This window comes from Mus caroli, chromosome 13 (genome assembly GCF_900094665.2).
Source record: "Mus caroli chromosome 13, CAROLI_EIJ_v1.1, whole genome shotgun sequence".
In the NCBI taxonomy this organism is placed as follows: Eukaryota; Metazoa; Chordata; class Mammalia; order Rodentia; family Muridae; genus Mus; species Mus caroli.
In genome coordinates, this window is record NC_034582.1 from 94,285,873 (window position 1) to 94,301,065 (window position 15,193).

The window sequence follows — 15,193 nt, forward strand, 5'->3', positions numbered from 1 at the left end:
TGCCTTACAGTTGGATCTCATGGAGGCATTTCCTCAACTGAAGCTCCTTTCTCTGTGATAACTCCAGCTGTGTCAAGTTGACACAAAACCAGCCAGTACACCAGGAGACATTGTCATTTCTCACTCAGAACTGAAAGGGGTAAATGTTATGTTTCAAACCTGGGAGAAGAAGTGAACCTGGCCTCCAGATTCTCCCAGCATCCCTCAGTCCCTACCTGTTACAGGGTATGGTCTGCATACCCCACCCTCTTCCCTGAACTCTGCAGCCACAGAGGCCCTTCCCTATGTAATCCAGACATTAGGGTTACCTGTCCCTCCTTTTGTACCTTTGGCCTCCTGGCTGCTCTACTTGGCTTCCCTCTCTCCCTTCCCCTTCTCCTCTCAGGACATGGTTCAGGGTCATGGCGACTCCAGATTCTTTCAGGTGTGTCTGCCACTGGCTATGATCTCCACTATATCACAAACTTTCTCCTCCACCACACCTAGGAACAATCATGTCTCTTCCTTTCTTCTTTGTTTTCATTCATAAGTGGGAGGGGAGTTATCACATATAAACTATATAATATTTAGCTCAGGTTATAGAATAACGTGAAGTAATTAGCTACAGTAACTTTCTTACACTCACCCCTTCCATGTGAGAAGCCTGGGCTCACTGCCTGATTGGCTGAGGGGACCAAGTGCCGTGCCCAACACCCCTGTCAAGCAACTCACAGCCACCTTTAACAGCACCTCTAAAGGATCGAGCAGAATCTCCCGTTGTCTGTGGGCATTTGCATGCATGTGTGCACACTTACACACACAAGTTAATCTTTAAAAAGAATAATGGCATCAATTTTTTTGGGTCTCAGTGTTCCCATCTGCATAAAATGGGGGCAATTAATCATAAGAATATCTGTAGAATTAAAGGACATGAAGTATCCTATCTACCACATCTTCTGAACATAGTTTTAAAAAAAACAAAAAACAAACTCCTACTATACTGGATACAAGTAAATCCTTTGGATCCAATTGAGCTTTTTTCTTCTGCCACAGAATTTGCAGGCTTGTAACTGGATGATTCTGCTATTTTATACTCTTGCAATTATTATCTGCATCCATACATGGTGTGTCCTTACTAAATACATCCATACATTGTGTGTTCTAACGATATACATCCATACATGGTGTGTCCTTACTATACATCTATACATGGTATGCCCTTACTATACGTGAGCCTTACATCTTATGTTCTCTGCTATGGGAGCATGTGGTGTTTTTGATTGTTTCATATTCAGGGTTAGAGAGAGACGGGATCATTTCTCTGAAAGTGGAATTCAGGGCCACTGCCAAACCAGCAGGTGGGTTTCCAGGGAGTGTACTCAGATTCCACCACAGGGGGCCCGGGTGGGAACCATTCTTGGCTCCCACAGAATTCCTTACAACTGAACACAACAAACACCCTCTCCGCCAAAACGGTTGCCAAGTCAAAGGCCTGTTCTTATTCTAGAGATCTCATCAGAACTTAAAAAGGCTTCCTTTTCTTGAAAGCCTTGTTTTACTTTTCTCCTGGATCTACTCCCCCTCCTTTCCCCTCCAACAGGAACTTTACCAGAGCCCTAGTCCTTCTGGCTCCTTACAGCCTGGAATGCCCTTCCTCCTTTCTTTGTCTGCTAATCCCTCATTGAACTCCAAATCTTAGTTCAAGTGCAACCACCTCCTAGAGGCCTTTCACTCAAGTCCCTGCAGGATGAGGTACAAGCTCTCTTATCTCCCCGCATCTATCCCTACAATCCTCCAGCCAGAGCAACCACTCACTGACTCATAGCAATGGCTCGCTCACTTATTGAGACAAGGAACTGTTCTCAAGCTACCAACTCGGATGGGCTGCTAACAATGCTCATCTGACAAAGCATGGCACAATCTTATAGCCATGACACCTCTCTCAGAAATGAGGAAGCCGTGGCTCAGGACATTGGATAACCTTCCCAAGGACCTAGACCTAATAAAAATGGTCACACGGGAGGCCTTGCTAGCCAAAACCAGGCCAGTGTCTGCATAAGTCAGAAGCCCAGAGCTTGGCCTTCAGGATGGCTCGGCTGGCAAATGAACCTGACAAACCTGAGTTCAATCTCTGAGACCTACGTGGTAGAAGGAGAAAGCTAAGTCCCACAGGGTCCTCTGAGTCACACACATGCTGTGGCACAAGTGCACCTTCCAACACACATATACACAAATAAATGTAATAAAAAGAGGCCCAGAGCTTGCTGTAAAAAGATTTCCTGCGAAACTAGAGCAAAAATATAAAGCGAAAACACAAATTAAGATCTGTCTGGGGAGACGCAAAGCTCAACAGCCGTCATTCCCACACCAAGTGCTGGACTCGCCACTCAGCGCAGCCTCTGGTAAGCCCTGACCGAGTCTCTACCCCAGGTCTTCCGGCATGGAAAAGAATTGATAGAAAAGGGCAATGGAAGGCCACATGGTGGAGTCCGGCCAACCAAGAAATGCCGCAGACTCACTCTTGAGATTAAACTCAAAAGTTTATCTCAAAAATGTATCTTACACAAACTAGTTTAAAGCATAAAATAGCTAATTTGGGGGATGCACAGGATACATGGATACTAAGGTCCACATTCCAATTTACAAAAAAAAAAAAAGCTGGAGCAGGGCACAGAGGCAGGAGGATCTCTTGAGTCTGAGACTACAGAGCAAGTTCCAGGACAGCCAGGGCTACACAGAGTAACCCTGTCACCCCAAAAAAACAAAAAAACCAAAAACAAAACAAAAAAAGCTTTGATGACAGCATTCTTCACTTCCTCTCTGCTCTGCCTTCATTACAAGTTCACATGTGCACAGTCAGGCTGCACTCGCAGCCAGCCAGTCGAGCAATGTGACAAAAGTCACCCACCACTATGAAGGAAAAGAAATGTCGCTTGATGAGTGCCTGATCACATGCCTAGCAGTCTAAGCGTAGTTATTTTAGCCCCACCCAGGTAGATAGCATTACCAGTATTTTCATATGAGGAAATTAATCTGCTCAAAGTAAAATAGAAGAAGACATAGTGGTGTGGAAGCTGAGCCTTGTGCCCCTCTCAACTAGCTGTTCCCTTCCAAGTCCACCCCAGCTTCTGGAGGTGTGCACTGTAGCTAGGTACATCACATGTCCCTGAAACAAAGCTCACTCTCCTCACACTCACCACACTCGGAGATACATCATAAAACCTCTACGTATCTAACCTCAGAAGAGCAGCAAGTGACAAAATTTAATCACTAGTGATGCTGAGAATTCCGCACCAGAAGGGCCTTCGCCTGCTTGGAAGGAAAGCAGAGAAATAGCCCAACACAGAGAGAAGCAGGCTAATCTCAACGTGCCATCTCCATTTTACAACCTGCCCAACCCACCTTCACGAGCCACGATCCTTGCACAAGTTCTCTAACGCTGAGAAGTCCAACTTGTTTTTCCTGTTCCTGGTATTTTTATCCCTGCAGAAGCTCAGCCCCAAAAAAGCTCAAAATACCTTCTCAAAAGTTCTTTTTTTTTTTTGGTTTTGCTTTTTTTTTTTTTTTGGTTTGGTTTGGTTTGGTTTGGTTTTAGTTTTGGTTTTTCAAGACAGGGTTCCTCTGTGTAGCTCTGTCTGTCCTGGAACTCACTCTGTAGACCAGGCTGGCCTCAAACTCAGAAAGGTCCACCTGCCTCTGCCTCCAGAGTGCTGAGATTAAAGGTGATCGCCACCATCACCCCAATCCTTTTTTTTTCACTCTGTGTTGTTTGAAATGTTCCTATATGGACCAATCCTACAAATTAAGAGGCCATAGACCAAGTTGGAACAAGGGACTGGTTTAAATTGCTCAATGGCACTAAGGCCTTTACTCAGTACCAGCTGTGTGCTCCCCAAAGAAACTGTGTATCAACAAAGACAAATTCTGTCGGAGGTTTGGAAGCAAGGCAGGAGGAGCCCTTAGGCCCAGGAGGTGGAGGCAGGAGAGCTGGAGACCCTCACTCTCACTGAGTGAACCTTATCGTCATCTAATCTGTGGCTTCTTGCAGACACCAAAATCCCAAGGAAGGCTGTACTTCAGTATACAAGTATTTCGGGCTATGGCTCCTCTAAAGGGCCAGAAATCTCCCTGAGCCACCATCAGCTGTCCCAAATACCCTTCAGTCTACTAATGCCTTTCAGTGCCCTTCAGTTGACTACGATATGGTGTGTTATGGCACAGAAAGGACTTTTACCTACATTTAAAGTCAAAGGCTGAACACGTCTGCAGTGTAGCAGCTGTGGCTAGCTTGGGGAACAGAGGTTCTCAAATCATGTTCCCCAGAACAGCACATTCCCAACATCAGCTCTAAAACCACTGAATCAGAAACCAGGGGGCGAGGCAGAGTCAACTGCTCTAACACTGGCTCCAGGGGATCCTGATGGTGGCAATGGAGTCGAGCCACTGATGTGGGACAGAATGCCAAGGGCTGCAGACAGCCATGCCATGTTTAGATCATTACACCTATCCACATGGCTGACTTCAGGAACATTAACTCTTGGTGCCAGAAATCTAGGAACTGCAGCTTTCAGAGAGCCACAGAAAGCACTCTCCATTTCTAACACAAACTCTTCCTCTTCCCACAGACCTCTCTAAAACAGGCTCTGTCTGTCTGTCTGTCTGTCTGTCTGTTTCTGTCTGTCCTCCAGCCTCTCTCCACTCACGGTGGACCTGAAACAGTCAGGGCCTATTGCACTCTTCCTCCTGGGTGGTTCAGACAGTCAGACAGGCAGCTGTTACTTCTGCCACACTCTGTTCCATCAGGGACCACAGACAACCGTGTCATCTTCCCCAGCATGAGAGTCCAGTGAACCAATGGTACAGGCAAGGATGCTTGCACTGGGGAGAGTGAAGGGCTATCAGAGTCTCATCAGCTGTCTAATGCTGATGACCAAGATTGCCTGGCCGCTCCAGCCTAGCATGCTCATCACTGTGGACATCTGTATGCTGAGGAGAGGACACGGAAGATCTCGAGGAAAGCATGTTTTCACTGTAAGGCTGAAGCAGGGTAGCTAGGAGTCAGTCACACTTCGATGATGGCACATTTACCTCCTGACATCTCGCATACTCTTATGCAAGCCGCAGACGCTACTGATCACCATCCTAAATAAATGTGATTCTAAATGTATTGGGTGTGGGTATACTCAATATATTTCTTATGATGATCTCAATGTACGGCGATTTTATCAAGGTATAACCCCCATATAAAACCCAGGAGCATCGGTGCATATACACAGTTTATTGGATGTCAAATATATTTCTATAAAGCTGTCTTTAAAAAAAAAAATCACTGGGTAAGATTATATTGGTTAACCTTCAATTTCAACAGCCTGACTATGGATGAGACTCTTACTTTCCCTGTTTACAGACATCTAACCTATTATATTAAAAACTTCATCAGGGGCTGGAGAGATGGCTCAGTGGTTAAGAGCTCTTCCAGAGGTCTTGAGTTCATTTCCCAGCAACCACATGGTGGCTCACAACCATCTATAGTGGTATCTAATGCCCTCTTCTGGAGTGTCTGAAGACAGCTACAGTGTACTTACATTACATAGATAGATAGATAGATAGATAGGTGGATGATAGATAGATAGATAGATAGATAGATAGATAGATACTTCATCAGAAGCTAAGGACACCAAACTCTACATCCTGGAATGGTCACAAGTAGTAAGGCCCACACTGCACAAATCCTGCCCTGACTATACTTTCATGGTTAGTTGGTTTCTTTTTTTTTTTTAATTTTTCTGTCAAAATTAAGTTATAGAGTTCAAGCCCAAGTCCCAGAGTGCCCTGCACTGGAAGGAGTCTGTGTAAACAGCCCAAGCCATGGATCACTGCAAGCCACCATCTCACCTCCGACGCCTGTCTGCCCCTCAGATCTCCATCCTCCTTCATGAGAATAACAGACCCATCTCAGATTCTCCAACCACATCAGGAGAACCTGAAACTCCAGCTCTGAATTTTAATTGCCAATTGATCAGATAACGTAGTAATAAAAACTGATCCCAAGGCCGAGCATGGTAGCACACACCCCAAAAAGTTAAAACAAAACAAAAACAAATCTCAAGCACATGTCCACAATCAACTTTTAAATATTTACCATAGAGGTGTAAAATTCCTCGTATTTATCTAGAGAAAGTGAATATGCATTTTTACATATTTTTAATCAGCCACATCTCACACTGGTCTTGAGAGGCAGACAAATCACTGCTCAAAGGAACTGAGATGCGAAGATGTGTTGATCTGCTTGCCAGTTCACACTGGAACCAGAGATGTTCACATATATCCAGGTACTCTCTCCAACCAAACACGGGGGTTAAAATATCAGAGTTTAGCTGGTGGTGGTACATGCCTTTAATCCCACCACTCTGGAGACAGAGACGGGATCTTTATGAGTTTCAGGCTAGCCTGGTCTACAGGGTGTGTTCCAGGATAACCAACAGTCAGGGCTATATAATGAAACCATGTCTCAAGAAACAAACACAAAGTAGAAAAGACAACCTTACACATAAAGAATGGAAGAAATGGGGGCCTAAGAGTCACGCTAGTCCACTGACATAAGAACTGAAGCCCACAAGAAAGGGTTTGCTTTGCCTCTTGATGATACAGACTCGCTAGAGCCGGCTTTTCTGGCCTGTGTGTGGTAAAATATCCTCAGGTAACTGTGCAGAAAAACTCAGGGTTCTCTTTGGGACAGGTCTCCCCAGGTTGCTCAGCTGGCCTTTCTCTCCTGAAGCCAAGCATTCTTCCCTCGTCGACCTCCACACTGACCCAGCCTCCAGCTGTGGCTTCCATTCTCTTCACAAACACTGAGAAGTCACTCCATCACACAACGGACACTGTTACACAGAGCGGGAGTACATCTGATGACTGCACATAGACTTGTCATATCCATATTGCTTAGTCACTTGTGCATGACACATGAACACCAAACAGGGCTTAGACTATCTCATGCCTCATAAAAGTTGCCCTCTGCCTCCATCAAAACTCTTACAAAAATCAAGATATCAGAGACACTGCTTGGGTTTCTGCTACCTCAACAACTGTGGCAAAGTAGAAAGAAAATACATTAGGCCAATGGCCAAAAAAAAAAAAAAAAATGTACATAAACAAAGATAACAGTGATACACTTGTACTGTTGATAGACAGACAGTATAGTCTAACAGTTCCAGGAGTTGTGGCTGAGATAATTAATGGGCCAGCTTCGGAAAACAATTGGGCATTGTTTTATAAAGAGGTATGTTCACGAACTCTTCACCCCAGGAGTTCCACACTTGAGTACGGGTTGAAGAGAAATTTGCTCAAGTGTAGGTGACTCAAGGAGACTCATATTCCCCTGGCCTTGGGCACAGAGTCACCCTGTTGGAGATGGTGGTTTTCTATCAGTCAGAGGCAGAGAGGGTGACAGATCTTTGTTCATCCTAGCTTGGCACATGGCTTGGTGGCCAAAGCTGTCTTATGTCTAGGACTCATAAAAATCAAATCAAATCAATTCCAGGCAACCCAGCATGGGAGGGGGAAGACAGACACAGACCGAAGGACCGCCATATCCCCCACAGATCTCCCCTTCAGCTCACAGCACAGGCAGGCTACAGATACCTGCTTGGGCTAGGTCACCCACTCTCATGACCCCAGGGTCAACTCGCCCTACTGCTTGGGGAGGGGAGGGTAGAGTGGGGGCAGCATACACTGGGGGTGTCACCCAGGGGCCCACCAGCACATGGCCAGCCTACAGCGGGAGCCACCACAATGTGCCCATATGTGGTGGTCAGATGGTTGAGAAAGAGGAGTGAGTGAGGTGGCTTGGGCATTATGAAGAGAGATGGAACTGGAGACTCCAGGGTGGAGCAGAGAAGCCTGCTGTGAGCAGTCAGCCAGCTCTGCCACCTGGGGCCACAGTGAGGTCCCAGCCTCGAGCTGCTGCTGAGGGCCATGACTGAGTCTGTGACTACATAGCAGCAGGATTGGGTATAGATAACCATGGTGATGTCTCTGATTGAGGCAGCCACTGGAACCATGTGGATATCCAGGGGTTGTGCAGAACTGCCCCCGGATCCTCACTGAATATGGCGCTCTAGCAAGCTGGCCCCATTTCTCAACTATGGCAGCAATCAGGAGAGCGGGCCCTGGCCTCAACCAGGCAGCACAGTGGAGCTGGCCCTGGGGGGGCTGGATGTGGGTGAGCATGCTCTGACAGTGAGTGTGGGAGAGCTGACCTGGCCACTCATTTGCCATGGAGTGGGACAACTGCAGAGATGCTGCCCCACCCCTTGCCACATGCAGCAGTTGGGAGAACTGGCCCTGGGGTCATGAGGACAGGTGAGCTGGCCCCACCCTCTGTAGGCTGGAGCACTTGGGAAAGCAGGCCTTGCACCCCATCTGTGCAGCATAGTAGAACTAGCTAGCCCTGTTGAGGGGTGAGGGGGCAGGTGAGCTCCCAGAGTGTGGGAGAACTGGCCCTGCCACCCCTCTGCTGAGGTGGCCTGGGGGTGGGGGGGATGCCCTCTGCCCCCTTGCCCCTCACTACCTGTGGTAGTCACGAGAGCCAACTCTGGGGCATGAGAGCAGGTGAGGTGGCCATGTTCATTGGAGCACTTGGGAGAGCGGACCCTGCACCTTGACTGGACAGCACAGTGGAACTGGCTCAGGAAGTGTGGGAGCAGGTGAGCCAGCCCTGAGGGCCTGAGAGTAGGCTAAGACCCAGGGCTCTGAACTGGCCCATCCTAAAATCTATGTCATCTGCTAACAGTTGGGATGTGTGAAAGGCCACTCCTACTATTGCAAAGCTGCAGATTCTCAATGACACAGGGCAACAACAGGATAACCCGGAGGAGTCCGGATGAGGATCCGATAATGATTTCATCACAGAAGCCAGAGATCTCAAACCAGGTCAATGACACACTGCAATGAACATCTGCAAGTGAAGATGTGTGGACAGAGGGATATCCTGTGGGACACATTGTGACACACTATAGCTTCTACGATGAGATGTTTTCTATGCTTTGTTTTCTGTTGTTGTTGTTTGTGTTTTATTTTGGAGGAGAGGTTGCAAGGGTGACAGGCAGATATGAGGTGCATGATGTGAAACTCACGAGGAATCAATAAAAAGCTTTTTAAAGGGTTCATAAGATTAGCAATTGTGCTTCTGGTTTGCTTTGTGGCAACGCTATTGATCACACCTGGGACCTCCAGGACACTAAGCACACACTCTACAACTGAGCTATACAGCCCCAGTCTACCAACGCTATTCAGTAGCCCATCAATAGGAACAAGATGAACTCTCATGAAATTCTTGGCTGGGCAGTGGTGGCGCACACCTTTAATCCCAGCACTTGGAAGGCAGAGGCAGGCAGATTTCTGAGTTCGAGGTCATCCTGGTCTACAGAGTGAGTTCCAAGACAGCCAGGGCTATACAGAGAAACCCTGTCTCAAAAAAACCAAAACCCAAACCAAGGCAAAACAAACAAACAAACAAACAAACAAATTCTTGAACACAGGGGATCAGACTGTTGTCCCTAAATACAACAATGTAAATGAATCTCATTAGCCTAATATTGAGTTTAAAAGGCAAGTGATAAGACAATATTTACAAGGATAGCCCCCTCATACACACACACACCCTCTTTCTCTCTCTCTGTCTGTCTCTCTGTCTGTCTGTCTTTCTCCCTCCCTCCCTCTATCCCTCTCTCTCTGTCTCTCTCTCTCTGTCTCTCTCTCTCTGTCTCTCTCTCTCTCTCTCTCTCTCTCTCTCNTCTCTCTCTCTCTCTCTCTCTCTCTCTCTCTCTCACACACACACACACACACACACACACACATATATACTGGGCATTGATCCCAGGCCTTACACATTTTCTCTCTTTCTCCCTCTCCCTTCTCCTTCTCTCTCTCTCTCTCTCTCTCTCTCTCTCTCTCTCTCTCTCTCACACACACACACACACACACACACACACACACACACACATACTGGGCATTGATCCCAGGGCCTTGCACATGTAAGGCAAATGCTCTCAGTCCAACATTTTCTATGAGGCTAAAAATGTTTTTAGCTGAAACCTTGGCTGGGAATGTGTGTTCATAAGGGTTCATAATGAAACCAATGAAAGTAACAAGAAATGCTATGCCTCAAAGATAACAATGTAATGAACCGAGATTGTTTTAATCTACTTGTGTGTGTCCTAAGTCCCAGTTAGAAACAAACAAACCCAAGGCAGCCTGAGAGTGTAAAATACTCAGTTTCCAGCCAAGCTGTGCCACAGACTCTGTGACCCGATTTTTATGAATGAAAATGCTGTCTGCAGAGAAAATTCAAACTCAATGCCAATCTTCTCGATTCTCTAATGCTTTGTAAACTCGCTATGAGAAATTGGTTTGTTGGCCTTTTACATAATTGCTCTGGTCAAATGTGTTGATAAAAGGAAAGAACAGAAGAAGTCAACCTTTACCAAAAACAAGGGGGATGGCTCTTAGGAGATACAAGTTCAGTCAGTACAAGGTCACATTGGGGGAAGTTAAGTTAGGACTTATTTCATACTGTAATCAAAAGTGAGTTTCACAGACTAGGGAATGGCTTGGTGTACAGTGCTTGTCTAGTATGTACTGGGTCCCAACCTCACGGAGCACAGCAAGAAGACAGTCTAGACCAGAAACAGAACAGAAACCACAAAGGAATGAACAGGAGAATCTAAGAGCATTAAAAACAGAAAGCCCTGTCACTCATACTTCAATGAAATGACTTTTAAAGAACACTGAAGACAAAGGAGAGAGACCCGGGGAATCTGGAAAAAGATTCAATGTAACAGGTAACTGTAACATAGTAAGCTTTGTGAGAATGGCAGGAAGAAAAGACAGAACAATGGAAAAGACGGCCAAGCCTGCTATGTAAGTGATAAGATCATAAATAGCAGACAAACCTGCTTAATCACAAAATGTTTTTAGATGAAACTCACAAATTTGACAGGAATTAAAGACTGATAATGTCCAGGACAAAAAAAGGTGTCAGAAAATAAGCAGTTTCAAATGTAATCAGGTAACAGATTGTGCAGAGCTTTTAAAATCAAGGCAACTGGAAGGCAAGCCGCTTAGAGACAAATGCTGGCACAGATGCAGAGGGAAGAGAATCCTTGCACAATCACTGGGAATGTAAACCAGTAGAGTCATAGAAAAGCCAGTTCCTGATTGAGACCCTTCCACACAGAGCCACAACGTGATCCAGGAAAAGCCAGTTCCCGAGACCCTTCCACACAGAGCCACAGCGTGATCCAGGAAACACTACTGGGTTATTGAAAAGGAACAGAAAGTCTGGCAGTGATGGCACATGACTTTAATCCCCACTCAGGAGGCAGAGGCAGGTGGATCTCCAAGTTCAAGGCCGAGATCCAGGACCCTATCTGGAAAACAGTGAGCTCCCATCCCTGTCTACTCCCCTGCTACTCAGAACATTCACGAAATGCAAGTGAGACTGGAGAATGGTCCAGCAGTTAAGCAACTCTTCCTGAGGACCCAGGACTCCCACCACCCACACGGCACTATCTGCTACCCCACTCCAGGGATGGACACCCTCTCCTTGGTCCTGCAAGCCCTAGGCATACATGAAGGCAAAACACCCATACATATTAAAAATTATGATACATTTAAAAAAATAAATATAAATTACCTATGGATCCATCAACTAGAGAATGGATAAAGCAAATGTGGTACAGGGGCTACAGAGAGGGCTCAGCAATTCTGAGCACTTCCTGCTCTTCCAGGAAATCTGAGTTTCATTCCCCCACACCCACATCCAACACTCTCTTATTGCCTCCACAGGAACACACACACACACACACACGTAAGGGGTGGGTCTGATGCTAACCCTGTTCCCCAATTGGTTCTTAATTTGTCAATAAAGAAGACCAGGAGTCAAATGCTGGGCAGAGGGTACAACTGGGACTTCTAGTCCCAGGAGGAAAAGGTAGCCGCAAGGAAGGCAAGGGGGGCTTTTCTGCCATGCTTTGGAGGAAAAAGAATGTCGCAATCACATGGGGGCAGGGGGGGGTGGTGGGCAGAGAATGCCTGCAGTTTCCACTGTGGGTGGGTGGCCAAAGATGTTTAACAGGGGCTAGGTGAAACAAGCCACTAAGTTTAGGGTGGGAGGAGAGACAAAGATAGTAAATTGTTAAGGGTAAGCCTTTCCAGGCCAGAGTTATCTGACCCCAGCAATTGTGCCTAGTAGGCAAGTTAAAAAGTAACAAAGCTGTCTGTATGTCTTTTACCCATAAATTCAAGGGTTTTGGGTGGGAACTGGTAGCTCGACCCCTCCCAGAGCAAAGGCGGGTAGGAAAGAAAGCCAGGTTAGGGCCGGTGGGGCCAATCCCAGAGCTAAACTGAATGGAACAAACAGAAAGCCAGAAAGCTGGGGGAGGCTGGTAGCGGGGAGGGGCTGGTAGCGCTGTAGCTCCCAGGAAAAGGTGATGGCAATTTTTAAAACTACACGCAACACACACACACACACACACACACACACACACGTTTGTTTGGTTTTGTTTTTTCCAGATAGGGTCTCACTATGTAGCCCTGGTTGTCCTGAAACTCACTATGTAGACCAGGTCGGCCTGGAACTCATATATCATCCTTCCTCTGCCTCCCAAGGGCCAGGATTAAAAGGTACACACCACGCCTGACAAAATTTTATTATTCTTATACTAAGAATTTCTTTTTTTTTTTNGCACTCACTTTGTAGACCAGGCTGGCCTCGAACTCAGAAATCCGCCTGCCTCTGCCTCCCGAGTGCTGGGATTAAAGGCGTGCGCCACCACACCCGGCTCTATACTAATAATTTCTTACAAATTGTCACAAACAAAAGCCACTATTTAAAATTCTAAAAATTGAAAAAAAAAAAAAAACCCAAATTGCCAAAAATTAGGACCAGATTTGGCTTAATGAGTGTCCACAAAAAGAATGCTTCCTGCAAATGTGTGGGGATGGGGATATACAGGAAGGACTGGAGAGAGGAAAGGGAAAGGGGGAAATTATGTAATTTATATTTTAATTTTTAAATGATTAACTAAAAATTAGAAAAAAAAAAGTGTGTGGAAATCCCGTATGCCATTAACAGTTGTATAATGCACAAATGGTGCTGCTATAAATTTGCATTTTCTTAATATCCAATGGCTCCATGTGCATTTCCCTTTAGTTTACTAATACTACTGTGGAGAATCCACAGAACTGAAGGCGTGCACACAAGAAATACAAAGTAGGTTTTTTAAATTCTTTTCTGGGAGGAGTAGGGTGGAGTGGGAGTGGTGGTGGGGGTTGAGACAGAGTCTAACTATGTATCCCTGGCTGTCATAGAATTCGTTTTGTATAGTCCAGACTGGTTTCTATCCCAGAGATCTGCCTGCCTCTGCCTCCCAAGTGCTGGAAATAAAGGCATATGCCACCACCTCCTGGCTAGGTTTTTTGTTTTTGTTTTTTCATTCTAATCTCTGTATGCAATTCTAAGTTATTTATTTTATGTATATGAGTACTCTGTCTTCAGACACACCAGAAGAGGACATCAGATCCCATTACAGATAGTTGTGAGCCACCATGTGACTGCTGAGAATTGAACTTAGGACCTCTGGAAGAGCAGTCAGTGTTCTTAACCTGCTGCACCGTCTCTCCAGTCTCCCATATGCAATTCAAAATGGCTAATGTATCCATCAGCAAACTGTGGCAGAGTGCCACCAATCAGACAACTGTGAAGGTAAGGGAGATTCACCAAGATGCCTCATAATGTAAAACAGGGAAGATGAAGGCAGAAAGTTCCAACATGGCAGCTGGTGGGAGCCTTACAAAAAAAGACAAGTGTGCTGGTGCGTGTCCCTGTAATCCTTGCTACTTGGAAGGTTGAGGCAAGTGTAGGCTAGCCCAGGATATATGAAGAGTTCAAAGCCAATCTCTGCTAGATAACAAGACCCTATCTCCAGCGGGGGGGAATGATAAAAATTAAAGCATGGCCGTCAAGATGGTTCAGCAGGTAAGGGAGCTTGCTGCCAAGCCTGAGAACCTGATTTCAATCCCTGCAAACCACATGAAGGAAAGACTCGGTGATGAAAAGTGAATTCTGACCTCTCCACTCGTGCCGTGCTACACATGCACACAAGTGAACAAACAAGCAAATAAAGTAAGAAACGAGGGGACCTTAAGGAAACAAGAAATGGAACAGGCCGGGCAGGGGTGGCACACGCCTTTAATCCCAGCACTCAGGAGGCAGAGGCAAACGGATTTCTGAGTTCGAGGCCAGCCTGGTCTACAGAGTGAGTTCCAGGACAGCCAGGGCTACACAGAAAAAGCCTGTCTCAAAAAACAAACAAACAAACAAAACAAAACAAAAAGAAATGGGACAGGACATGTATGATGACCTTTAATCTCAGCACTCTGGAGGTAGAGGCAGATGGATCTCTGTGGGCTCAAGGCTAGCATGGTCTAGAACATCTAGGGCTACATGGAAAAACCATGTATCAGTAAACCAAAAAGATACCCAAGATAGCAAGGAATGAGCTCCCTAAATGACCTGTTTTAATTCAGCCAAAGGCTTCTTAAAAGCAATCATGCAGGAAGTTTTTTTGTCACCAAACACATATACAAATAACAACAAAGTATCAAGGTGAAAGATGCAACAATCCAAATGAATCTCTCCCACACGACCTGACAGAGACAAGAGTCAGGTTAGCATCCTCTGCAAACTGACCCAGAGGCGCCGGGAGCCTGAACTCATGGACCCTTCTAACTAAAGACAGATGTGCTCTGTGACTGTGATGAGACAGATACTAATGTATAAAAACTCATCAAGCTTACAGTTTTATGTCTTAATTGTTGTTTTTTCAGGACAGAGTTTCTCTGTGTGGCTCTGACTATCCTGGAACTTGCTTTGTAGATCAAGCTGGCCTCAAGCACAGAGATTTGCTTGCCTCTGCCTCCTAAATGCTGGGATTAAACGTGTGTGCCACCACCACCCAACTAAATTTTTTTTTTCCAAGACAGGGTTTCACTATGTAGCCTTGACTGTCCTGGAATCCACTCTGTAGACCAGGCTGGCCTCAAACTCAGAAATCCCCCTGCATGACAAAGCTTAAAAATCTATTTTAGAGCCGGGCGTGGTGGCGCACGCCTTTAATCCCAGCACTCGGGAGGCAGAGGCAGGCAGATTTCT

General features: G+C 46.0%; 1 protein-coding gene and 1 non-coding gene across 6 annotated transcripts in view; one reads left to right on the top strand and one right to left on the bottom strand.

The window, feature by feature from the left end:
- Ocln (occludin) overlaps positions 1-15,193 on the bottom strand; it is a 55,531-nt gene that overhangs the window by 16,243 nt on the left and 24,095 nt on the right. The gene's annotated exons all lie outside the window — the stretch shown is intronic.
- Positions 7,353-7,496, top strand: LOC115029131. The gene has a single exon (XR_003834702.1). It is a non-coding gene; the product is annotated as a small nucleolar RNA SNORA48 (small nucleolar RNA).